At 38.5% G+C, this 25,597-nt stretch overlaps 1 protein-coding gene and 1 pseudogene across 6 annotated transcripts in view; one reads left to right on the top strand and one right to left on the bottom strand.

The window, feature by feature from the left end:
- TAFA2 (TAFA chemokine like family member 2) overlaps window positions 1-25,597 on the bottom strand; it is a 430,981-nt gene that overhangs the window by 130,505 nt on the left and 274,879 nt on the right. The gene's annotated exons all lie outside the window — the stretch shown is intronic.
- On the top strand, window positions 20,435-21,363 carry LOC311619715 (heterogeneous nuclear ribonucleoprotein A1-like 2; annotated as a pseudogene). The gene has a single exon. The product of its transcript is annotated as a heterogeneous nuclear ribonucleoprotein A1-like 2 (transcript).

Genomic DNA, 25,597 nt, shown 5'->3' with positions numbered 1-25,597 from the left:
AAATAAAAATCCAAACCCACAATTATCTAATATTAAAATCCTATATTACTACATTGCTAAGAGAAAAGCAAAACTAATGTAAAATGTAGTCATTATGCATTTGTTTTTTAGGGAGATAAAAACATATGTCCGTCACTCAGTGCCTTCTCAATTTCATTCGTGCTTGACCTGCAGAATTTCATTCTTGGCTTGGATCTACTGCAGGTGAGTTCTGAGGTCAGTTCCTGACCTAGCCTGATTCCTCCTGAGTTCTCCAAGTTAGCTTTCTCCTCCCACCTTTGTTTCCAATTATACCAGCTCCAAAAATCTGACTCAGTGGTAGCAATGGTGGCTATACGGTTTTGAAAAGAAGCCTTTCATACTTATAAATATGTAAAATAATAAATCAATATATCATTTATATGTAATATACATGGGTGTTAACATTTCCTAGCCTTGTGCACACTCATTCAGATGCTGAAAAAGCAACGTTGTATGATTAAGAACATAGAAAATATTCCTTTATTAACTTTTAGTGGAGAATATGTTTGTATATTTTCAAAAAACAACTCCAAGACCATGTGGATTCCTGCAACAGAGAGGAATTGACAGGACTACTCCAGCCATAAAGACAGAAGAGAAACAGTCCAGAGATGGAAGACACTGACGACGCCTAGCCATACCAGCAGACAGCAGCTGTGTGTTGCTAAAGGATGCCCAGAACCAAACCAGAGATGGTCAGACCTGCATTACCACCATTTGTCCACCATCTAGAACTGAAATATCATTGCTGACATGTACACATAAGGAACTGTTTGACATTGAAATTGGGACTCAAAAGAACTGTTGGCCCAGAAAGAAACTCACTACAGACTGATTCATTTGTCTCTCAGCATAATCATTATTGCTTGTCTCATCTTCAGTTCCTATAAGTGTATTTCTAGTACCACATGATCTCACTCATCTAGGGGAAATGATGAACAATATAAACTGATGAGTGAGAACAGACCCAGAGACAAGGAAGCATAGATCAGACTGTCAGACCTCAGAGCATCGTAAGGGAAGGTGGAGATAAGGAGGAGAGATCAACCAAAGGACTTGTGTGCATGCATATGAGCCTAACCAGTTGTCATAGACAACAGGGGGTTGGGGGTATGTGTGGGGAGGGGTTTAAGGTGGGAATGGGGAGATGAGGACAAATATGTTATACCTTAATCAGTAAAAAAATTTTAAAAAAAAGAACATAGACTCACTCTTGAGTCTTACTGTCTAGACTTGAGTCCAGGCTTTACCAGCTTATAATTGTGTAATCTTGTATGGATTTCTGAACTTGTTCTTCAATTAACAACTTTGAAGTTAGAGAATGTTCAATCATTTGGATGTCATGTTGATCCTTGAGCACATGACAGGACAGTCCCATTTATGTGGTGAATGAAGGGAGTTTCAGTGGCATCAACAGCTTAAGTCCTGTGTGGACCTTGTTCTTGTAACATGTCAGACCATGGACAAAGGGATAGGTGCCTAACATTTTAGATTAAAATGTTTTGTTTTAAAATTTGGCTTCCTGCCTACTAACTATATGACTTTGGACAAATTATTTAATAAGATCCTTTTTGGTCACTAAAATGAGGATTATAATAATATCTACTTCATAGCGTTGTAGATATGAAGACTAAATAAAATCATTCATGTAAGAGTTTAACATTATGCATAGAAGATAATAAAAGCTCGATAAGTGTTAACCCTTATGATGATCATAACTTAGACCAGCATTCTCCTAGTTGTGTCCTGTGAGGCACCAGCTCCAGAAAATATTAATGCAGTATTAGTGAAAAACATTGGGGCAAATGTATTTGTAAAATTCTGAGTTCAACAGCCCTGGCCAGTGTGACTCAGTTGATTGGATGTCATCCTGTGCACTAAAAGGTTGCTGCGTTTGATTCCAGTCAAGGCACATGCCCAGGATGTGGGTTTGATCCCTGTTAGAAAGTGTGCAGGAAGCAGCCAATTAATGTTTTGCCCTCACATTGATGTTTCTCTCTCCTCTCTCCCTTCCTCTAACTCTAAAAATCCATAAAATATATATATTTTTTTAAATTCTGGGTTCAACAAATTTAAGCAGAGGCATATGCCTCATGTTTTTAACAAGAGGCATATCTGAGTGTGTTACTTTTTCCAAAAACCTCTCTCCACAGAGTAACACAGGATCAAATGCCATCAGGAAACCTCTTAGAGAAATAATCTGTTATAAAATTCTTCCCTCATTAGACAAATGCCCATTTTTCAATCTTTCATCACCTTTGTTTCCCCTCAGCCTTCTTACTACGAACTTTGTTACGACACTACATTTTCTCACTTTTTGCCAATGATCTTGCCTCTTATTCTTCATCCAATCCCTACAGCTTTATTGTACTACATATCATCTTTTAAAAACTAGCAGTTTAGCAAAACTCATCTGACAAGAAGAGCTGCTTAGCATGATTCTTGATAATATTTTCCCATAGCAAGTGGTCTCTGCTACAAGGTCAATGACCCATTGTGTTTGCCATTCCACTATGCACCCACCAAATGGGATGACAAAACTGACAGCTGTTCAAACAGATAACTAGACATATGAAAATGGAAACACCCACAACGTCACCAGGCTGTCAAACTAAAAGAGGAAGCAGAATGAAGGTCAACATTGGGAGGTCTCTAAAGACCCATGCCTCCTCTCTCTTACCAATCCCATCCCTGACCAGTCAATTACCATCTTTTCTTAATACTACTTCCTCAATATCTCCTAAATGTATGCACTTATTTCCATCCCTATGGCAATACTGTAGACCACCAAAATTTTCACAGGTTACAGCCTCCTAACTGGACTTCCTGCCACCACAATTGTCATCCTCTGAAACCAAAAGACAGGCTTGGTATGTGCCTTTTCCACAACTATATTTGTGGAAAAGTATTTAGCACTTCATAAGTGCCTGATAAATACTGTTGGCTGAATGTATGCATTCTCTCTGTTATAGCCAAATACAAAACTATGATCATGAGACACCCTTCATAAGGTTAAAATCTTCACATGATTCCTCTTTACATTCAGAGGTAGAAAATACTATAATCCTTAGGAAGGTATAAAAACCTGTATCAGGGTTTAAAAAGTTTGTTTTTGATTCATTATGTCTCTAATCTGATTTTATGCTGTTCTTCCCATCACTTTATTATAACTCTACTAAATTTCCTCAATGCTTTCCAGCATACCTCACCTCCATGTCACCTGAAACATATCAGCCACCCACCCCATCCCCCATCCCCCATCAGAATGCTAACTGATATTCACTGATTAGAGTGCAAGTTAGAATTTCTCCTATTGGATTTGTCCAAGTTCATGTTGAGCACCCTTCTTTATGCAAGACAGCCACTTGCCACACTGCATTATTATTTCCCATTTACTTATCTCCATCCTCCACTCTAACATAAGATCCCTAACGATCCCACAGGGCCTGTGTCCAATACATTTGTGACTACCTACAGCCTGGCCCAAAGTTGAACTTAATAACTGGTAAATGAGTACTTATTGAACGTTGGTGATGCCTTAGAGCCAAATATATTGTGTAGTTGTCAATGTGAGAAGGAAGAAGTGGGTGTCATTTCTTTAGGATGAAACCATAAAAGGACAAAGAAGAAGAAAAATGTAAGAAAGAGGAGGGGGAAGGGAGATGAGAAAGGCAAACTGGAAAAGAAGGAAGAATGGAGAAATCCAATCTGTAATGAGAGTTTTATTCTGACTTTAAAACAACAATCACACTGAGAGAAGGAAGATTTTTGCCAAAGGGGTAGTATCAAGGAAGAAAACGCAAAGGAACAAAGGCTGAATGGCATGTTTCTTCCTGATCTTGTGTGGGAGCCATAGAAGAAGGCATCCACTTCCCATTCAACGTGCTATCCGCCAGGCCTCAGTTTAAAATTTCCCGCCACTTTCAAGATTGTCACATTCACCTTAAAATCAACAAAATTTAAGTGAAGTTTTTAACAGCAAATGCTGAGGGGAAAAAACAAAACAAAACAGGAAACCGCAGGGTAAATACACACAGAGAAGGAAACCTTGAAATTGCTCCCCAAGCAGCAGCAGCCTGCACACAGCACCAGGGAAATGGATAACTGAGAAATGGTAACCTTGGCAGTGAAAGATACTGAAGTGAAAAGTTGTCAAAGTGGCACACTGACAATCACATCCCAGACTTCCTCCCACTCTTCTCTTCCGTAGTTCGTTTCACTTAGACACACTGAGATGTAGACTTTTGGGTGATACTGAAACCCTCCCGCTCCTGACCTATGCTAAAAGTGCATTTAATAGTAAATAAACAAGAATTAAAAAATAGTTATGTTATAAGAAAAACCATTTCCTTCCACAAACAGAGAGTAAGCTTAACTGGTCTAAAGAAGGAAAAATGGAAAGGAAAAGCGGAGAATCCTATACAGAAAGGAGATAAAAGCTGTCCTCCTCTTGAGCTTAGGGCACTTCTGTGGAAATAAAGGTCATATGAGGCAAGACATATAAAAGGCTCTTTAGGACACTTCTCTACAATGATGTAATATTCAAACCAACCTGGTGTTAATTAGAATAGCATGGATTTCAACTGCCAAAACTAGTACAGGAATCAACCCTTGAGGTAAAATGCTCTAATCGATAAGGCGCATTTCCTTTTTCTTATAGGGATCAGAATGATCTTTATAAAATGTAAATAGGATCGCATTACTCCACCTCACACCTTACTTAAAATTCACAGAATTTACACACCCATTGATATGAGAGTAAAATGTAAATTTTTTACCAGAGAAAAGGCTCAAGGTTCCCCCTCTCTGATTTCAGTTCACATCCCTGTTCCCTTTGTTCCCTGTTGGCCTACCCTCTGTCCCTTGTGCCAAGCATGATCTAGATCTTACACTAAATTTTAGCTCTGCCTTGAGGCTCTTCCTCCCATCTCTGCCTGGTGAGCTTCTGTTTATGATCATCTCTGCAGAGAGCACCTCTTGACCACTCTGCCCTCCAGATCCAAAGACACCCACCCCACAGCCTCTCTTTCTCCCGATATTCTGAGGTACTTTATTTATTACAATATAAAATTATCTCATTTACATATTGCACATTTAAGCAGTTTATTTGCTTTTTTGTCCCACTAAAATGTAATTTCTATGAGGGCATATACTATCTATTTAGCACTACTCCAGCAATGGATCACCATCTACAGTGTTCAATATCTACATGTTCAATAAAGGAATGTGTATATTGAATATGTAATCATAACAGAATAGATGAATCCTTTTTAATGGGGAAGTTTCATTACTTCTTTTAATTTAAACAATTAAATTTATATTATATTCATCAGTTAGAAATGGTAATGGCAAGAACAGTGCACATATTGGTGGAATGATACAATATAAAATGAGAAGAGGAGTTAATGGGAGATGGAAACAGTGTCTTGATTAATCTTTTAAGAAACACACAGAGAATGGAAGTAAAGGAAGAGTGATAGCTAGAGAGATTTTAATAAAATGATGGGAAAGAATCAGAAGGAAGAGAGAAGCTAAAGATACCAAAATGAGAGTAGACTATAAAGATTAAGTTTTTGTAAATGTTTACATTCTACAAGTATATATTATTATTACAATGTTATAATTACAACTAGAGGCCCGGTGCCCAGATTCGTGCACATTGAAAGGAAATTAATTAGAAGGTGGCCATCAGGGTGGGACTGGGCAAGATGGGCCGGACAGGCCCTGGAGCCAACCTCCCACATTCCCTCCACGGCCGATGCACCTGAGGCAGCGCTGGGGTTCAAAGGGCATCTGCAGAGTGAGCAGGGTCCCTCAGGCAGGTGAGCTCCCTCAGCCTGGCCTGGGGGATCAGTCCCAAACCAGCTCTTTGATATCCCCTGATGGGTCCCTTAGTACAAGAGGGTTCTCTGCAAAGTTGCTGTCAGTTGGCAGCTCCTGCTTGAGCATCTAACCCTCAGGTGGTCACATCATAGCTACCAGCCAGTTGGCCAGTCAGCCAGTCACTTAGGCTTTTATATAGATAGATAGATAGATAGATAAGTTATTTTTCTTATTATTACCTTTTAAAATATTGTGTTGATTTTTAGAGACACAAAGAGGGAGAGGGAGAGAGAGAAAGAGAAACGTCAATGTGAGAGGAAAACATCAATCAACTGCCTCCTGCACGCCTCCTACCAGGAATCAAGCCCACAATCTGGGCATGTGCCCTGAGCAGGAATTGAACTAGCATCCTTTCAGTGCACAGGACAATGCCCAACCAAATGAACCACACTAGCCAGGGCTGTTATTATTACTTTTAATTTCCACATTTTATTTAGAAACAAATATATCTTCCAAAACTAAGTCATTCATTGCTTTTTGGTAGCTTATTAAAATAATCCTACTAATAGGACATATAGAGCCATTAAGTTTCACTATACTGCTGGTTTTATCCAATAATATCCAACTTGACTAAGATTATGACTGCATTTAGAATATCCAAGTTATTTACTGAAATAGCAATTATCTTTATGTAGATAGAAAAGTACATATAGATTAAGTAGATACAGATGTGTATTAAAGTATAAGGGACTCCTGTATATATGTATTTTATATATAAAAGAATATATAGTAACAAATTTAAGAGATAATCATGTAGCCCTACCAATAATCCTACATTATGTGTTAAATTTTCCAGAAGGTGAAGTGGTTAATTCTAGTCATTTTTATTTTTGCTATTCATTTTGTTTTTATTTTACATCATATATCCAACTACATCACATTATAGTATTTTACACCACACTTACCACCAACATTACTTGAATTAAAATCTCCCTGTTGAATAATTAGAATCTGGACTTCCCATCTTGTAAATTACCATCAAAAGTTTATAGAATTGGATTTTCATATGCCAGTCATATGGTTAACTCAATTAACTTTTAGGTAACTCTAGAACAAAGATTGAAATTAAAATCAGTTTATCAATTTTTTTTTATGAATTGAAACATCTGTTTTAAAATTTCCATTTTTTGATACAGCAGTGTTTCATGATAAATCTGCTTTCGAATTCCATTCTGTTAAAAAGTCAACCCTGGAGATTTAGCCAGGAAATCACCATTATTTCTAAAGATTGCCTGGCAGTAAATGCCAGCCTCATTTAAGAACTACCCCCTTTCTTCACCCAGATTTTATACTTCTGTTTATTTCCCCAGAATATTGCGATTTGGATGGATACAAAAGCCAAGGAGTGTGTTTGCTTTGTGCTTAGCAAGGTAACATCAAAGTGTTGATTTTGTGCTAATGCCTTTTCCATCTAATAAAAGGGTACTATGCAAATTGGTCATGACACCCTCACAGTAACAACTGAACATCAGGCCTTGTGGTGCAACAAGACTGGAGGGGGCGTTGGGGAGGAACAACCAAATGACTGACCAGCGGGCTGTGTGAGGCGACCAGGCCAGCAGAGGGTGACAGTTGAGGGCAACCAGGCTGGCAGGGGGAGCACTAAGGGGTGACCAGGCTGGTGGGGAGGGGGGCAGTTAGGGGCAACCAGCCTGGCACAGGTGGGCAAAGGCTGGCATGGGAGCAGTTAGGGGTGATCAGGCTGGTAGGCAGAGGCAGTTTGGGGTGATCAGGTTGGTGGGGGGAGGGGACAGTTAGGGGTGATAAGGCAGGCAGGCAGGTGAGCAGTTAGGAGCCACTGGTCCTGGATTGTTAGAGGGATGTCCAACTGCCAGTTTTGGCCTGATCCCTAGTATAGGGACAAAACTGGCAGTTGGACATCCCCCAAGGGGTCCCAGATTGGAGAGGGTGCAGGCTGGGCTGAAGGAACCCCCTCCCCTGTGCATGAATTTCGTGCACCAGGCCTCTAGTTTTATAATAATAGGAAATAGAAATGCATTGTCACTTAAATGATTTCTCCAGAAGCATACATTATTCTAAAACTCTAAGCTCTAATACTCAAACAGACAAAAATGGCATAAGCAAAATAAAACAATTATTTGAGATTATGAGAGCACTAGAAAGACATCTGAAATGTCCAGGACTAAACTAAATCACAATGCTGTACATCTGTTATTACAACTGAATTGCTTACCCTCCTTTTCTATCTATAAAATTCTAATGTTGTCTATTCTTCAAAGGGGAATGTCATTATAATAAACAAGAAATCATGTGACAGTTTGGACTTAATAACACAGTATGATAAATCAGAAGTGTTACTATTTCTTCAAAGGTCCTGCTTTCAGAGCATGGGCTCATAAATCAGAAATACATGCCTGAGTGTGATCTTGGCTTCAACACATAATAGTTAAATGAATTTGTCAACTTTACTTAACAACTTGAGCATTTATGCCCACATAGGAATGCATTAATAGTATTACATGTTGGTAGGACTCCTCTGAGGAATAAATTCAATGTATATAAAGCATTTAACACAAAGCCAGAATAGGCACTCAAACTGTAGCTATTATTATATATTATTAATAATATCTGGAACATGGCCTGCTGGCTAGGAGTGAGTGGGGAATAAAAATCTTTGAGCAATAAACAAAAGAGCTCATGTGTTTTAATCATGGGTGATAAATAAACCTACTTTTAGGAATTTACTCTAAGTCTATAGAATTGGAAGGTTATACTATAAAGCAACAAGCTAAAAATAAAATAGGGCTGAATAACAGTCTCCTGATGGCTCTGCAAAATAAATACTAATACTTGGATATCAGGAAGTAGACATCAAATCTATAAATGCACAGCATTCTGGGATCATTAAGTATAAAAACAAATATTCCTCAAATGCCTAGAGATATGCACGACACAGCATGCTAACTGAAGTTATTAATAACTAGAGGCCCAGTGCATGAAATTCTAACACTCAGGGGAAAAGGGGTCCCTCAACACAGCCTGTACCCTCTCGCAGTCCGGGAGCCCTCGGGGGATGTCTGATTGATATGGGGAGTGGGCGTAAACCATCAGTCATACATTCTTAGCACTGCCACTGAGGCGGGAGAGGCTCCTGCCATTGCCGCTGCACTCACCAGCCATGAGCCCAGCTTCTGGCTAAGTGGTTCTCCCCCTGTGGGAGCACACTGACCACCAGGGGGGGCTTAGTAGGGGGGGGGGGCAGTTCCTGCATTGAATGTTTTCCCTCTGGTGGTCAGTGCATGTCATAGCAACCAGTCATTCCACTGTTTGGTCGATTTGCATATTAGCTTTGGGTTATATAGGATATCATGTATGTTTTTATAGAGTTTCAAATATACTGGCTTAAAATGTTCTAGCTCATTCAATATGTCATTGAATCCTCACAATAACTCAATAATCCTCATAAGAACTAAACTACATGTATTAATATTCCAAGATCTCATATAGAATCTGAAAGAATAATTTGAAGACAAGTAATAAGTGGCAGAGGAGAGTCCTGAATTCAAAGCATCCACTTGAACTGGTTACATTTCACAACTCTTGGGTGCAGTATCACTAAGTAGAATAAGAAATAAAACTTTCAACACATTTTATTGGCAGTTCAATCACAATCCTAGCATTTAATTTTGTGATTACTGTGGCAAAAACAGAGCTAGCTCAGCACATCACTTCTAAATTCCACATACCGGATCATAACAAACTACACTTTCCTTTTTTAATAAAACTTTATAGTTATTAAAACAAATAATTGATCGTCATGTAATTAATTCTATATATTTGTCTACTCTACCCTCCTTTTACTCCCGAGTCTGTGCTCTCTTGGGAAATGAGGATGCAAAAGAAGTTCACTGCATCCCAGCTGCTCCTCCTTCATATTAGCAAAGGAGTCAAAGAATAAGTAAAAATGATGAAAAAAATAATCTTTGAGGGCTCTTTGTCAGGATAAAATTTGTGGTCCAAGAAGGACACATATCCTTACTGTGGCAACAGATACAGATATGAGGGATTATTCCCTTTGTGAATTAACTCATGCAGTCATGGCCAATATGTCATCAAATACTAACTAGACAACAGCATGCAATTAGAAGAAAAACACAACTTTACCCATGGTTGACCTTAACCTCAACATAGAACCTCTCAAAGGTCAGTAAACAGAAAGGCTAAAACCTGAAGGCCTCCCCTCATAAAACCATAACCCAAAAGGCACAAACATTCACACATTTCATCTTACTATAAAAAATATCATAGCAAATAAACCATGAAAAAGACAATGACAGCTACATGTTGAAAGACGTGCCATTTTGTTTTCAGAAGAAAGCTATAAAAAAATGTTCAAGAGACTGCTTACTCTAGCTCATTATAGTCTGTCTGTACTTTGCTCTAAGAATAATAGTTTAAGTAAGATTTTTGGACAACACATGTATGAGCATTAAATTCCAAGCACAACTTCACAATGCATGATGAAGAGACAGTGATGCTGATACACCTATTTGTTTTTTATTGTTGACAGTATTATTACGGATGTCTCTCAATCCCCCCTTTACCCCCTCCACCTAGCTCCTGCCCCACCCCAAGCTTTCACCATACAATTGCCTGTGTCCATGAGCTATGCATATATTCATAAAAGCTCTTTAGTTAATTTTTTCCTGTCCCACCAACCCCCTCCTCTCTGAGATCTATCAGTCTGTTCCAGGCATACATGCCTCTGGACCTATTTTATTTGTCAGTTTACTTTGTTTATTAGATTCCACATATAAGTGGGATCATGTAACATTTGTCTTTCTCTCACTGGCTTATTTTGCTTACATTTTTATAACTACATTTCACACACACATATCTTGTATGAGTTTGATATTTGTACATGACTTCATATATAATAAGCTCCTTTTGAACAAAAGTGGAACATTATCAGATTTAAGTATAGCGAAGTACTATATCCAGCTTTCAGTTAATAGCTAAAGCAACTGAGTACTCCCACTGGTTAAGAATCAAAGCAGCAACCACTATGTGCTATAAGCATCAATCTACAGTAAGCTCTGTAATATGTTCTTTCATCTTGTTCCTTTGTAACAAGATTTCTGCTCCTTTTAAAATCTCACATTTTTATTCATTCCAATTTCTAGACTTCCTATCCTGAATAAAGTCAATCACATAGCACAGTAAGTCAGTCCTTACTTGCCATAGTCATTAGGTTCTGTGACTTTAAACTAAAGGATGTATAACAAGACCAATTTTACCAAAGGCTAATTGATAGAAACAATCAATTAGCTACAATATCTCATCAACATTACAAGGAAATGACCTTGAATAAAAAGATGTTCTTTGAAGACCTGCTGTGTACACTAACTCTACCTTCTCTTTGCCATCAACTGTTTCTTTCCACTCCTAACATTTTCCTTATGAATGAACTTGGCTTCCTCAATCACAGAGCAAGCAATTTTGGGAAGGATGCAATCACACTGCAAAGCAGCCCTCAAGTGGTTAAGTGTGCAATCTTAAGAAATTTGACCAATGATGAAATTTATTAGATTGTGAAGTTATGTCCCAAGGTGGTGGTAGAAGCTTATGACCTAAATCTAATTTTGAAAAATGCTCCAAAACACCCTGAGAAGAGGAATGTCCTACATTAGGGGAGTCGGTAGGACTGGTCCATACTAGAGCCATTGTAATTTCATATTTGCTGAAAAACCACTGCCCTTACTTCCTCCCGACTCACATACTCTTACTTCACTGTTGGTAACAAGGTTTCGAAATACATCAGAATGAATGTTACAAAACACCTGAGTCAGATACCACAGTTCTGTGACAATAATCCCTGAGTTAACACTGTTCTTGCCATGTATAATGAATATTATAGTTCTTTGCAAAGTATTCTACAAATTAGACTTATTACCAAGTCATGTTAAAATAGGTAATGTTGTGAATGGATTAACACCATGGTGTGTATACTAGTATGTTGTATAATATTATTCAGCCTTAAAGAAGGAAATTCTGATTCATGGGTAAGCCTTGTAAACATGCTAAGTGGAATAAGCCAGACACAAAAAGTAAAAATATATTATTCCACTTACATGCACTATGTAAAATAGGCAAATAAATTCATAGAGATAGAAAATAGCATGAAGGTTACTAGAATCTGAGGGGAGGAAGAAATGGAGAGTTTTTGTTTAATGGGGACAATAAAAAAAGTTTTGAAAATGGATAGTGGTCATGGTTTCTCAATATTATGAATGCACTTAATTCCACTGAAATAGTTAAAATGATAAATTTTACGTGCATTTTATCACAATAAAAAAAAAGGTAGAATGGCAAGAGTCATAATGAGAACAGCTCTGATCATCAGTTCTGTTATATAACCTACATTTATTTTCCTCATGGAACATAACAGAATTTGAAGTTATAATGATCTGTTTATTTATTGTCCCTCTCTTCCTCTACTAGAATACAAATTTTATAAAAGAAGAGCCAAGACATTCTATTTCAATACTTTATATCCAGCACTTACTATGTTTTTTGTCACATAGTAAATACAGAATAACTATTTGTGGAGCAAATAAAGCAATAAATAAAAATAATAATATATGTCTTTTTAACTTTGAGTGCATAGTCATGCACTTTTTCTTAGATCTGATAACATTTAGTGCCTCAATCCTTTGTAGTCAGAAGGATACTTTCAACTGTCATTTACCTTATATGTAAGTCCTGTCTCTGCAACCAGATTCCAAGCTCCTTGAGAAATCAGATGCTATAGCTCTGCTTCCGCATAAAATATCTGACCCTTGCATAGCATCAAATTGCATGGTAAGAACTTCCACCCCATGATCACATCAGATACACATGACCAAGAGGCTGGCAGACATAATAATCCTTTGCAAAGATGAGGAGACACGCTCAGAGAAGTTAAATGACTTGTTCAAGGTCAAAGTTAGTAAGTGGCAAATCCAGAACTCAAAACCAACTCTTCTAGCTCCAGGTCCAAAATTCTTTCAGTTTAAAGTTTGATAATAAAAACAATGATGCTGTCACATTTTCAATACTTTAAAATAGAACACTTTAATATATTTCGTACTGTCTTTTTTCTGGGCTTATAATAAAAGATAGCTTGACCATGAGTGTGTTAGAATTGCTCAGAAAGAGGCAAATTATGCATGTATGAAAATAAATTTAGCTATTTGCCATTATAATACTAAAGGGAGAGAGGAAGGGAGGAATTTTTAAATGTTCTCAATGAGTTCCATTTTTAAGAGCATTATGCATGCCAAATGCAGCCTGTAGACAGCGAATGTATGGTCTCTGATGTAAGCCATCATTTTTCTGGGTAGGCTTTAGAAGAGACAGTGCTTTCTAGTCATAGGCTACGGAAACTCTGACTTGGATCAGAACAAACAAAGCAGGAAGGGAGCATATAAAGGGGGAAATGATCTTAAATGAATTAGTTATTTCCCCTGTAACTTTTATTTACCCCATTAAAAATTATACCTAGACTTATAGGACTTCAAACGAGTGCTTTTACATCAAATGATTGTGCTTTTATGAGTATTGAAGGTTCTTAGATTTGAAAGTGTTTAGTATACAAATGCAACTCAAAACGAACATTGCCTTCCTTGGGAAAACACAGATGTCAAAAACAGTCTTCATTCTTGTAGGGACCAGATCTGATGCTGTATGTCAGCAGTGGTGCATCAAGATTATAACTGGGAATGAGAAAAAGAAAGGGACCTACTGAAATGCTGATGTCTTGAGCTAGAAGTAGCAATCACACATCTGCATTTGGGCAATGGGTTGAAAACACTGGAGGAAAACAATAAAGTACAAAATATAAAAATACCAAAGAAGTCAGCTGGTTCCTTTCAACTGGTAAGAACAAAAACTACAGAGTACAAAAGGGTATTGAGAAGAGTGGTACAATCTGAAGCTTTAAATAGCCTGTGGTTCAGACGAGCTGGAAGTAAGGGGCAAAGCGAGAATATGAAGCACTAAATGGCTGTACTGAATTTTTCTCCTAGTGTAAGTCTCAAAGGACCACTCACAATTGCCTCAAATTCAGAGTTTCTCTCCAAACTCAATAACATTGCTTCCTTGGTGGTGCCATCTTTCAGATGCTTAAATCACTTCAATGTATTACACATAACTTTCTAGCCTTACAAAGGCATCCATCATGGTTGTCCTGGCCAATATTCCCTTCTATGTTTATATTCTTTACCAACTATATGAAAACACAGAAAGAATGGTGGGATTAGAGTCTTGTACACCTGCTACTTCTTAGGTAGATGATTTCTGGAGACATATAATCTCTTTGAGCCTATTTATTTGTTTGTTTGTTTACTTATTTGTTTGTTAATGTAAAATGCAGTATTAAAATTCTTAAATATCTCCCAGGGTTGTTGGGAAATATCAAGAGATAACACATATGATAATGTCTTACAAGTTTTCATCCTAATAATATCTTATTGAAAAAGTCAAAGGTTCATTATCCAATGAAAACTTTAGCCTCATGAGCCATTCGACAAATAATATCAAACACCTACTGTTACTTAAATACCAGTGATATAGCTGTGAAAATGACAGGTATCATCAGGATCCCTACACACATAGAGCCTACATTCTGATTAACATTGTAAATTCTTCATTTGAGTTTTGACAACAACATGGTAAAAAAATAATTCATCTTATAATATAAATTGATTTTAAATAAGTTTATGATTATGCATTGCTTGTTTTCCATTAATATCTATAAAGAAAAGAATATAATGGCATTTTTATTAAATTCAGAAAGAAACTTAGCCTGAAATTGTATAATCAAAGTATTATTTACTATATATGTGTCATTGGTACATAGTAATTATTAAACAGTTGGCACAGACACACTTGCTATCAGACAAACATAAAGGAAATGCTGTTGGGGAAATGGCTTTGTATTCATCCAAAATAACTATTATTGAATGCTTAATTTATGCAAGGCCCTATGGTGATACTACTCCCAAGTCCCTTCCTTTAAAGGACTCATAAGAGAGAAATAGAAGACATATAAGATCATGTAAATAAGGGAATAATGCATGAAGCATTATAAGATCACAGTAGTTTAGAGAGACAGAACAAACTTAGGGAGCCAAAGTTACCTTCATAAACTTTTGACAAATACAACAAAGTGCCAGACCAGTAGTCAAAATTCTGAGTTTTAATCTAACCATGTCTTTGCTCTGCACTGGTTCTATGAACTAAAGAAAATTGTTTTAACCCGGTTTTCCTATCTATAAAATAAATAAGTAAATAAAACAGTAACAATCTTCTGTCCCTCCTGGCCTTCTCAAATCTTTGTGAAAACACACACACACACACACACACACACACACACACACACACACCTCAGAGCAGAATAAACAGACTTCCTGCACAATTTTGGTAGTTACATTAGATACTATATGTGAAACACCCTCACTATTTCTGACACTTAAGAACATCCTCAATAAGTGTTAAACCTGGGTCAGAAGAAGGAAATAATCAAACTAAACCTTGAAGCATTGGGTAAGATCTTAATAAGCAGAGATGATAGAAAGAAAGGCACACCAGGAACAGTTGGGGAAAAACAATTTGGGACCTTCAAGGAATAGGAAAAGCAAGCAGACTTATTTGGCTTCGTCCTACACTATGGAATGGAGTAATAAGAGTTACATCTGCTTTTCTTCTATGCCATTTAATGTTTCAGACCTTATATTTATGTCTTTGATCCATTTTCAATTAATTTTTGTACATGGGGACAAAATGTAATCCAGTTTCATTAATTTGCGCGTGGTTTTCCAATTTTCACAGCACCATTTATTGAAGAGTCTATCTTTACTTCATGTGTGTTTCTGGCTCCTTTGTCAAAAATTATCTGACTATATACATGTGACAGAAGGTTATTTGACTCTGGGTGGTGGGCACACAGTGCAATATATAGATCTTGTAACAGAGAAATCTCTATCTGAATTCTATATGATCCTAAAAATCAATGTCACTCCAATAAATTTTTAAAAATAAACTATTTATTTTTTAAAAGAGTTACATCTGGAAAATATATTTCAAAAATAAGGAAACTGAGGGTCAGGGAAGTGAATTGACTCACCTAGTAGGGACACACCCCATGTAATGGCTTTAGGACTCATGTCCAGGTCCTCTGATTACAAATTCCTTGTTCCTTCTACCAGATCACCTTACAGCAACATTTGTGGACATGTATGCACCAGATGAACAGTAGACAAAGAGACCCTGGCTTCCACATTAGTTTCCATCTTGCACAAAAGAAGAAGGATGACACAGAGCCAAGGCACAGGGTGGCATTGTTCCTTTATTCCTTTTTAGTTCTGTACCTTCTGTACTGAGCATTGACAAAAATAATCAAGTTCCCAGAACCCCTGACACCATCTGCTGACACCACATTGTACAAACATCAAATGTAGGTGACAATAAAATTGCTTTCGTCTATTGGGGACATTATCCAATTTCTGAATTATCAGGGGAACATGCATCCTCCACCTTAGGTCACATGCTGTTCACCGGATTCTGTATTACCTCTTATTGTCAGTTATAGGGGATAAAAAATGACCATGGCATCACAGTGTATTTAAGAAGGTAATTATACGCTGGAAAACTACATAATGGCCCCTAATGATAAATAGCAGTAATTTTGGACTTCCTATGATTTGGGCTTTAGGCATCACCCTTCTCAATTCATGCCAGCAACTTGATCATTGACGTTATGCCCTTTCTAAACAGGCTAAGTGCCCACCTTATGACAACAGATAATACTATTAATATAAATGATTTTTCTCTCCTTTCAAAATTTCTATTCCTGTGTAAGGCAGACAGCATGTCCAGGAACACTGTATTCACTCTATCTCAAGAACCAATTAGGAACTTTGTAAGTGCAATCAATGGAATACACCTAAATCTAGCAATAATCACCATAGTTATGACAAATAAATGCAAGAGGATATCATAAGGCCTCCCTCTGATAAAATAGGAAACATTTTTTTCCAAAGCCTCCCCACACACACACACCCCTTGCAGGCTCAGACCTCCCTCTAGTAATTCGGATGAGCTTAGTAGTTGGAATATGAATTTGAAGATCTGCCCCAAAACTATAGGATTCACATCACATTTGTCAGTATAGCTCTCTTGTGGTGCCCCAGTTCAGCTTCTACCATTTTCCTGGGCCTGACTCCTTTGGAGCAGCTGTAAACACTTCACTTTGCTCTTGCCTCCCTTCCCTAACCCATCCCCCAACACACACACACCTAAAATGCAATTCCTGAAATTCAGACCTTGTCTTACTACCTCCTGACAATCTTCCCTGGCCATTACTTAAAATCAGTTAAACCTCAAAAGGAGTGAAAATTAAGTGAGTTGTCAGCTGTTAAAATGTGTATCCATTTTGGGGGACACCCTATATTTCTCCTGCCCTTCACAATAATTCTCGGGGCTATGTTGCTCTTGTTTTATTGCCTAGGTGCCATGCCTCACCTACCAGAATGGACCTTCCTCAGGACCCATTAGACCCCATAATGACAAGGTCAAGTTCTGGGTCCTAACTGTCCTCATCTGTGTCAACTTGCTGGTATTGATCACTTGAGGCTTACAGTTTAATGAAAAGAAATGTACTTTAAAATAGATTAGTTCTTGACCTTTACTGTTTTATATCGTTAGTTCACATAAGCATCTAAAATATCAAAAGGTAAAATAGTGTGGTTCATAAATTGGTATATTATTCAGCTATAATTATGGCCAACTTATTTGACATTGATATTGAGGGAAGCCACAGCTTGCGAATACTGTCAGTGCAGCACGGAACACGGAAGGCCAATGGACCTTGGGCGTTAGCAGGGCTGATGCTAAGCACCTCTTCTGTTGAGATAGTGGTGACTCAAGGCAATTCCAAAACATGATAATCCTTTTACTGTTTACCAAACTTTACCTTTGCTATGCCCATATGCATTGCTAAATGCCAAATGTGTATTCAAGTAAATAAATAGAGGACCAGGCCAGAAGTCAGTGTGCCTCTTAAAGAAAGAGGTCTCCACCTGGCTCCCCCATGCCTTCTAAATTCATATATGTTGTATAGTGTTTTCATTTGTGCGTCAGCCCCTCCTTCAGATCCTGAACCCCACTGCGAAGATTGTGGCATGATACATAATTACAATTCTGAGTAGTGGATACATAACTCAAAAGCTAGATGTCCTGGATTCAAACCTTCGCTTTGACATTTACCAACTTTGGGCCAGTGGACAAAATTAACAAATTCTTCAATTTCTTCAACTATGAAATGGGGAATGGGGGAAATGATTCCTTTCTCAGGAGTTGTATTATTAAATGTGAGTGAAACCATTGTAATAACCTGGTTATTATTCACAGGAAAGGGATAAAGTGAAGATTAGGTAATATATACAGCTTTGCCAATTTAACACTCTCCAAGTCTTTCCCTGCTGATCAGTAGGTGAAGGAACTAGACAAAGGCAATTTAGTCGCATGCCCTGTAAGGTCTGAGAGATGTGGAATGATGGTGCTTACTTGTCTGACAGTCACACCTGGGAGTGAATCAACAGCCAGAATAAGTGTGGCCTTTACAAAGGCACAAAACCTGAATATTTAAACCTCTAAACAAAGGAGCCTCTCTCTCTCTCTCTCTCCCTCTCTCTCTCTCTCTCTCTCTCTCTCTCTCTCTCTCTCTCACTGGCGTGCCAGGTTCCTGGCATGACAGCTATGTGGGACCCACAAATGACTAAGGGACTTTTAATTTGTTTGAATGCTGAACATATGAGGCTGCTACATGGAACAAAAGCTCTGACACTGACTCCTTTTGGCTCTACTGGATCCCCAGCTGCACCTTATAAAAGACTGGTGTAAAGGACATGGGACCTTGCTCCCCTAGAAATGTAACTCCACACAAATAAAGCATTTTACCACATCTCATTCTCCTATGTGAATCTTAGGAAATCCATTTTCTAAAGATATCACAAGGACCCCACTCCTATGAGTGATGGAGGTTTCATTCTCCAGTGACATCTTGATACCTATGAAGTTTTTACAGTAGGGCCTCCCTCATAATAACTGCTCAGCAATTCGATATAGGCAACCATATCTAACAAATAATTATGAGAGTCACAGAGAAGATCAAATAGAAAAAAAATCAGTGCTATGCTGAAATCAATGCTAACGCTCCCACGAAGACTTCTATGACCCTCCCACGACAATTTGAAATTGCCTTCAATATGCCAATAATTCTTTAGCAGAGAGGTTTGAAGTCCTAGGTCGAGCTTGACAGCTTATACTACCTGTGTGCACATTCTTTATCTATTAAATGCAGAAAATAGTGTTTCCTATCCAATAGCACTAGCCTTATTATTAAATTTGTTAAGACATATAAAGCACTTATAGAAGGGGCCTGACATATAGAAAGAACCTAAGTGTTGGCTAATTTCTATTATTAGTGTAGTCCATACAATAAAAAGATGAAATGATGAAAACCAGAATGTTCCTAAGGGATTGGAGCCAGGAGGAATCCATGTTCCTGACAAATGAGCAGTTTGTCATTATCTCCAGTCTCAAACAGTTTTCCCCATAAAGTGAGTTTAACTCATAATTGCAGCCTAAAAATTCACCAGATGGACAAGGTCACTCAGATCAGAAGAAAGCAATCATAGCCATGCCCCTCCACAAACAGAGAAAGCAGGCAAATCAAGCAAGTACATATAACAATTGACATTTTGCAAAGTTTTTAGGAGATGCAATATTTCTCAGAAAGTCAGTGAGACTTCTCTTCAAAAAATCAAATGGATAAAAAAAAAACACCTCAGAACAAAAATCGGGGCCCCAAGCAAGAAAGCAAGAATCTGACATACACATTGGTATGAGGCAATAATAGGTCCAAAAGAACCTAAAGGAAGAGGATTTCAGAGTAGACCAAGATGTAGGTAATACCAGATTCTTAGTGCCTGGGTTCGAGAGATGAAACCCAAAGTTCCATTCTATACCATGTGTAAGTGCATACAAATATGTCTTTGTCAGTCACATACTAAACTTTAGAGAATATTTTTTAAAAATAAAATAAATAAATAAAGACAGTTTTTCGGCACCTTGATGAGACTACCACATTTAGCAATCAATAGCATGGGTACAAAAAAAAAAAACTACATTAAAACACTTTGTTGGGATGCTTTACCCTTTCAACAGAACAGAAATGAAAATAACCTGTGATACAATTAGTCACAAGTACAGTCCTCAAGTTTCTTACCCATTCACATGAGGATTGTCTATAACATGTCTTCTCTGGAGCAGCTCTGCCTTGTCATCACTGTGCCTGGCTGAGTTCACAAATCTGTTGTAACCTGTAGCTTCCCTGTCACTTCTCTGGCCCTCCTCTCCTCCAAGCTTTGTTTCCTGGCAGTAATTAAAACCTCCTGCCACTGCCATAGCTTTCTGCCGGGGGACACCGCCGAGTAGCATCGGTGATGTCCACCCTCTGGCAGTTGTCATGTCAAGTCGGTCTCCCAAAGAGAACAAACAGTGGCACAAGCTCTTTATTGGAGTTTGAGCTTTGAGACAACCAATAAGAGTCTGAGGAGCCACGCTGAGCAATGGAGACGCTCCCAGATGGTAGTGGTGAGAGATCAAACACCAAGCACCCCAGGGGCTTTGGGTTTGTCACATGTGCCACTAAGGAGGACATGGATGCAAGGCTCCACGAGGTGGATAGAAGAGTTGTGGAACCAGGGCGGGTGGTCTCAAGAGAAGATTCTCAAAGACCTGGTGCCCACTTAACTGTGAAAAAGACTTTTGTTGGTGGTATTAAAAAAGACACTGAAGAACATCACCTAAGAGATTATTTTGAACAGCATGGGAACATTGAAATTGTTCTGACCAAATTGACTGACCAAGGCAGTGGCAGAAAGAGAGGTTTCGCTCTTGTAATCTTTGATGACCATGACTCTGTAGATAGGATTGTCATTCAGAAATACCATGTGAATGGCCGCAACTATGAAGCAAGGAAAGCCCCATCTAAGTAAGAGATGGCTAGTGCTTCACCCTGCCAAAGAGGTCAAAGTGGTTCTAGAAACGTTGGAGGTATTGTGGAGGTGGTTTTGGTGGGAATGGCAACTCTGGCTGTGAGGAAACATCAGTGATTGAGGTGCCTTCGGTGGCAGTCCTGATGGGGGTGATCATGGTGTTAGATATGGTGGCAGTGGGGATGGCTACAATGGATTTGATAATGATGGAAGCCATGTGGGAGGTGGAGGACACTACAATGATCTTAGCAATGACAACAATCAATCTTCCAATTTTGGAGCCATGAAAGGAAGAAACTTTGGAGGCTGGCACCTACAGTGGAGTATATTTCTTATTTTAAATGTAGATTCAGTTATTGTCAATCAAAGCCCCTCTGATCCTCCTCCTCCCAAGTAGAGGTTAAATTCCTCTGTGGTCATTGAAGGCTGTACAACAGATCGGCCTTGGCTGCTAACTACCTGTGTGACCCTCGGCAAAGTTATTTCATCTCACTTCCCGATTGTCTCCTTGTCTGCCAAGTGGAATCTGCCTAACAGGAGTAGCATGATTATTAAATCTGCTACCACAAATGAAATCCTTAGAAAAGTGCACAACACACACACACACAAACCCCCCCCCCCAAAAAAAAAAACACCATACTTTCTGTGTTCCCATAAGGTACCAAGTTAAAGGATGTCACCATTTATTGTTTACTATCTAGATTAACTCACTGCACCCCCACTGACTATTCTAATCAATATTGTGGAAGTTAAGGGGGGGGCATAGGGGAGCAGATAAAAACCTAAAAAACACATTAGAATATTGTCTTCTGCCTTGTCTACCAGGGCTCAGTCCCACAATCAGGCTTAACAAGGGTCCTTTGCTCAGAACATAAATTACATTACAATCTGGATTACTAGGAATGGGCTGCTTAGGAACCTGAATGGCTCCTTTGATCTCTGTAGTTCCTTACATTGAACATGTTGCCAGGCACAGACCAGTGTCTCAAAAAATAAATGAGGAAATATTAACGAATGAGTATCAAATAAGAAAAAAAAAAGTATTCTAAATCCAGGACTACTTGCCAAAATCAGCAGACTTTTAAACTTGTGAACAAAATTATCATTTTAATGTGTGTTTTGTTAATAGGTTACAGCTAAAAGCATCAGCAGTGCTTCTTAAAGTGAATTGTGCAAATCTTTAAGTTGGAAATCTTAAGATGTTTTAACGGAATATCACTACCCCTTCCTTCTATCACTTAGAGTTTTAAAATTATTTTGTCTGCCCCAAATGTTCTCAGAAGCATGAGTGCTCTCTATGCATTGGGCTGCCTACATGTAGAAAAATTATCTGCTTCCCCACCAACCACTGGTTTTTTTCTGTTATCAAATGAAAGTTTCTAAAGGCCTACCATGACTAGGATAAATCACTCCATTTCTTTTACTCTATTAAAGTAGGTGTTTTATGTTCCACTGCCACAAAATCCAAGATGAACACCAGAAATAGCCTGTGAGTTGAGGACTCTCATTTTAAAATGGCACCACAATTTATCCTAGTTCTTGCTGTACCGTGAGCATTACATTATTCATTAGAAGCATTTTGTGTTTTAAGCAGCTATTATGCAGCTTTTGCTGAGCCATAGCCTCCCCGGTGCAAGGTGGGGATGTGGAGGGCTGTCTTCCAGAGAGAGGGTCACTTTGTGGAACTCCCACCTCCCTGACCCCAGTGTGTTTGCATACATATAAATCCACTCTATGACATTCCTGTCATGTTTGCTCACCGAGCAAGTAATTTGCCACTCTCATTACTCCAGGTACAAGGTACCCTGTGGCAAATCAATCTTCTTTCTGCTTCATACATCACAGCTCCCCCAGACGTCCAGGGCCTTCTGACTCTAAAACGCAGCTGTGAGACAAAGACCCAAGTCTGTTTCAGCAACTGCATTGTCCAGAGGGGCTAATGAGTGTTACACCTCACCGGGAAGCCCCATCTTGGGGCAGGGGAAGTGTCTATATCAAAGCAAAGATGCTGGTAAAAGCAAAGCATTTCCAGTACCAGAGGGAGGGAGGTCTTAATAGCGGAACAAAGGAGTAGCTACAGGGGGTTTAGTGCACAGTAGTTCAGAAATATTAATCTACCATCTTCTCCGGTCACAAATCATTTTCTCTACCTCTTGACAGGCTGAAATTTGACTTTGAAAGAATCCATTGCAGGATCCTGACTGGCTATAATATCTCGGGCTTCTCTCCTCAGAGACAGAGCCAGCACAAACCAGCAGATGAAACCATTTCAGTGTTTTCATTGGTGCTGATTGCTGTTTTTTCACCAATAATTTCCAACTCACCATTGCAGCATATGTGCTGGGGGTGGGGGAGGGGGGGAGGGGAGCAGTAGGAATTCTATACCTGTCTTCAAAGCTGAGGAAGGGCAATATGCTGGGATTTTCATGACACATCACAGCTCAAATCTATTTTAGAAAACCACTCATTCAACAAATATTTGTTGAGTACCTTCTATGTTGTATTCTTGGAGCTGTAGATAAAATAATTAACAAAAAAAAAACACAACAAGGTGTTTCTCCTCATGAAATTTATGTTTCAGAAGAAAAAAAATAAATGAAGATCTGAAAATGCCAATGTGACAACTGCAAGTATTGTTCAGTGATATAATACATAAAAATAGTTATGTGAAACAGAGTGATGAAAGTACAGAAGCAACATGAGACAGGATGGTAAGCAGGATGTTAAACAAATGAATAAACCATGAGAAAAAGAAGGGAAAAGCAAATGTGGACAATAAAAAGGAGGAGTTTATAAAAATAAAGAGCTAGTGAAATAAAGAGGAGGCAGCATGGTCGAAAGAGGTAAGCAGGAGTCTGAAGAGAGGTACTAGATAGAGTCTTTGTTGGTTATAATAAAGAATCTGGGTTATTCAAAGTGCAGTGAGAAGCCATTGGAAAGTGGAAGTAAAGAGAGCTTTGAAACAGCAGGCTAAATAATACAATCTCATTGACATTATTTAAAGGTCTCTTTTATAAGTATCTTTGCATAGAGAGATAGTTGTGGGAAAGAGGTGCCATAGATGCAGGAAGAATGGTGAGTAATTTGGGGTTATAGTCCAGGCAAGTTTCATAATGATGTGACCTAGGAAGGCATCAGTAGAGATAAAGAAAAGTACACATACTTGAATGTATAAGCCTTGGGACCTGTCCAAATATTTAATAAAAGTATGGTAAAAAGAACATTGATGTTATTAGTAAGATGACTGTCGAGGGGGTGAAACTAAATAATTCTCATTTAGACATATGAAGTTTGAGAAGGTAGATATCCAGGATATTACTTTTGGAAGCTGAAAAAACTAGAGCTTAGAGAGAGCTAAGTTCATACAGATAGTATTTAATTCCAAGTAACTAAATAAGCTTACCTGGCATAGGGTTAGAGATGAAATACAGGACACTAGTTAAATTTGAATTTTAGATACAATGAATATATTGTATTTTTAACATAAGCATGTCCCAAACATGCATGAAACATGGTTATACTAAAACTAGTGGCCCAGTGCATGAAATCCGTGCTCGGGGGTGGAGGGGAGGATGTCCCTCAGCCCAGCCTGCACCCTCTCCAATCTGGGACCCTCAGGGGATAACCGGCAGTCAGACATCTCTCTCACAATTTAGAACTGCTGGCTCCTAACCACTCGCCTGCCTGCCTGATGGCCCCTAACTTCTTCTGCCTGCCAGCCTGATTATCCCTAACTGCTCCCCTCCTGGCTTGATTGCCCCTAACCACCTCTGCCTCGGCCCTGCATCCAGGACCCAGCATTCCCTCCGCCAGCCAACCACAGGCACCGGGATCCGGGCTTCCCTCCCTCTGGTCAGCCAAAGGTGCCCAGGGAAATGGGAGGACCAAAGCCTTTATGGAAAATGGGATCCAAATCATGATGGAAACAGTAGTGAAAATAATTCTTCCATTTCAACAGAAAGAAGATAGCAGATATGGGTGTGGTTTCTGTTGGTTTAAATTATAAATGACTCCATTTATAAACATCCACACAAAAATATTTCATTTATAAAGTATATTTTCTACATTTTAGTTTGTTCAAAATTATCCATCTATTGATTATATATTCATAAACCAATATAAAATAATCAAAATTAGTTACTTGTTTTCAGTTGTTTTGATAGCTAAATCAATTATTGTAAGACAGTTGTTTGGGTGGGGGGGGGGGGGAGTGTTCACTTTTAATTTCCCATAGTTGCCTTTAGTTTACAAGACTATGGGAAGTACAAAATAGCCTTTAAACTTCTATAACATAAAACTGATTTTTTTTTTCTACTGGAAAAACAGACATTCCTAAACCACATTTACCCAAACAACTGCTTCATGCCATACATCATTAAACAGAAAAGTTTTTCTAATACGAAGTAAAAGCAAGTACTGCCAAGCTCCAGAGAAACAAAGGTCAGTTGCTGTGAGCACCACGCTTTGGACCTTCTGGCCTTTGCATGTGTTGCATTAATGTGGAGATTTGCATTGGATCTACTCCAGAATAAAAACCAGGAATCCAGGGAGACAACTACAAATATAGCTCAGCAGCAAAGAGATAGTGCTGCATTTGGAGGAATATAAAGGAAACAGTAAGCACATTTTTT

Source organism: Pipistrellus hanaki (genome assembly GCF_964339955.1).
Source record: "Pipistrellus hanaki genome assembly, chromosome: 3".
NCBI classification, from domain to species: Eukaryota; Metazoa; Chordata; class Mammalia; order Chiroptera; family Vespertilionidae; genus Pipistrellus; species Pipistrellus hanaki.
Note: the sequence above shows the minus strand (reverse complement) of the source record. Positions and strands in the feature narration are given on the sequence as shown.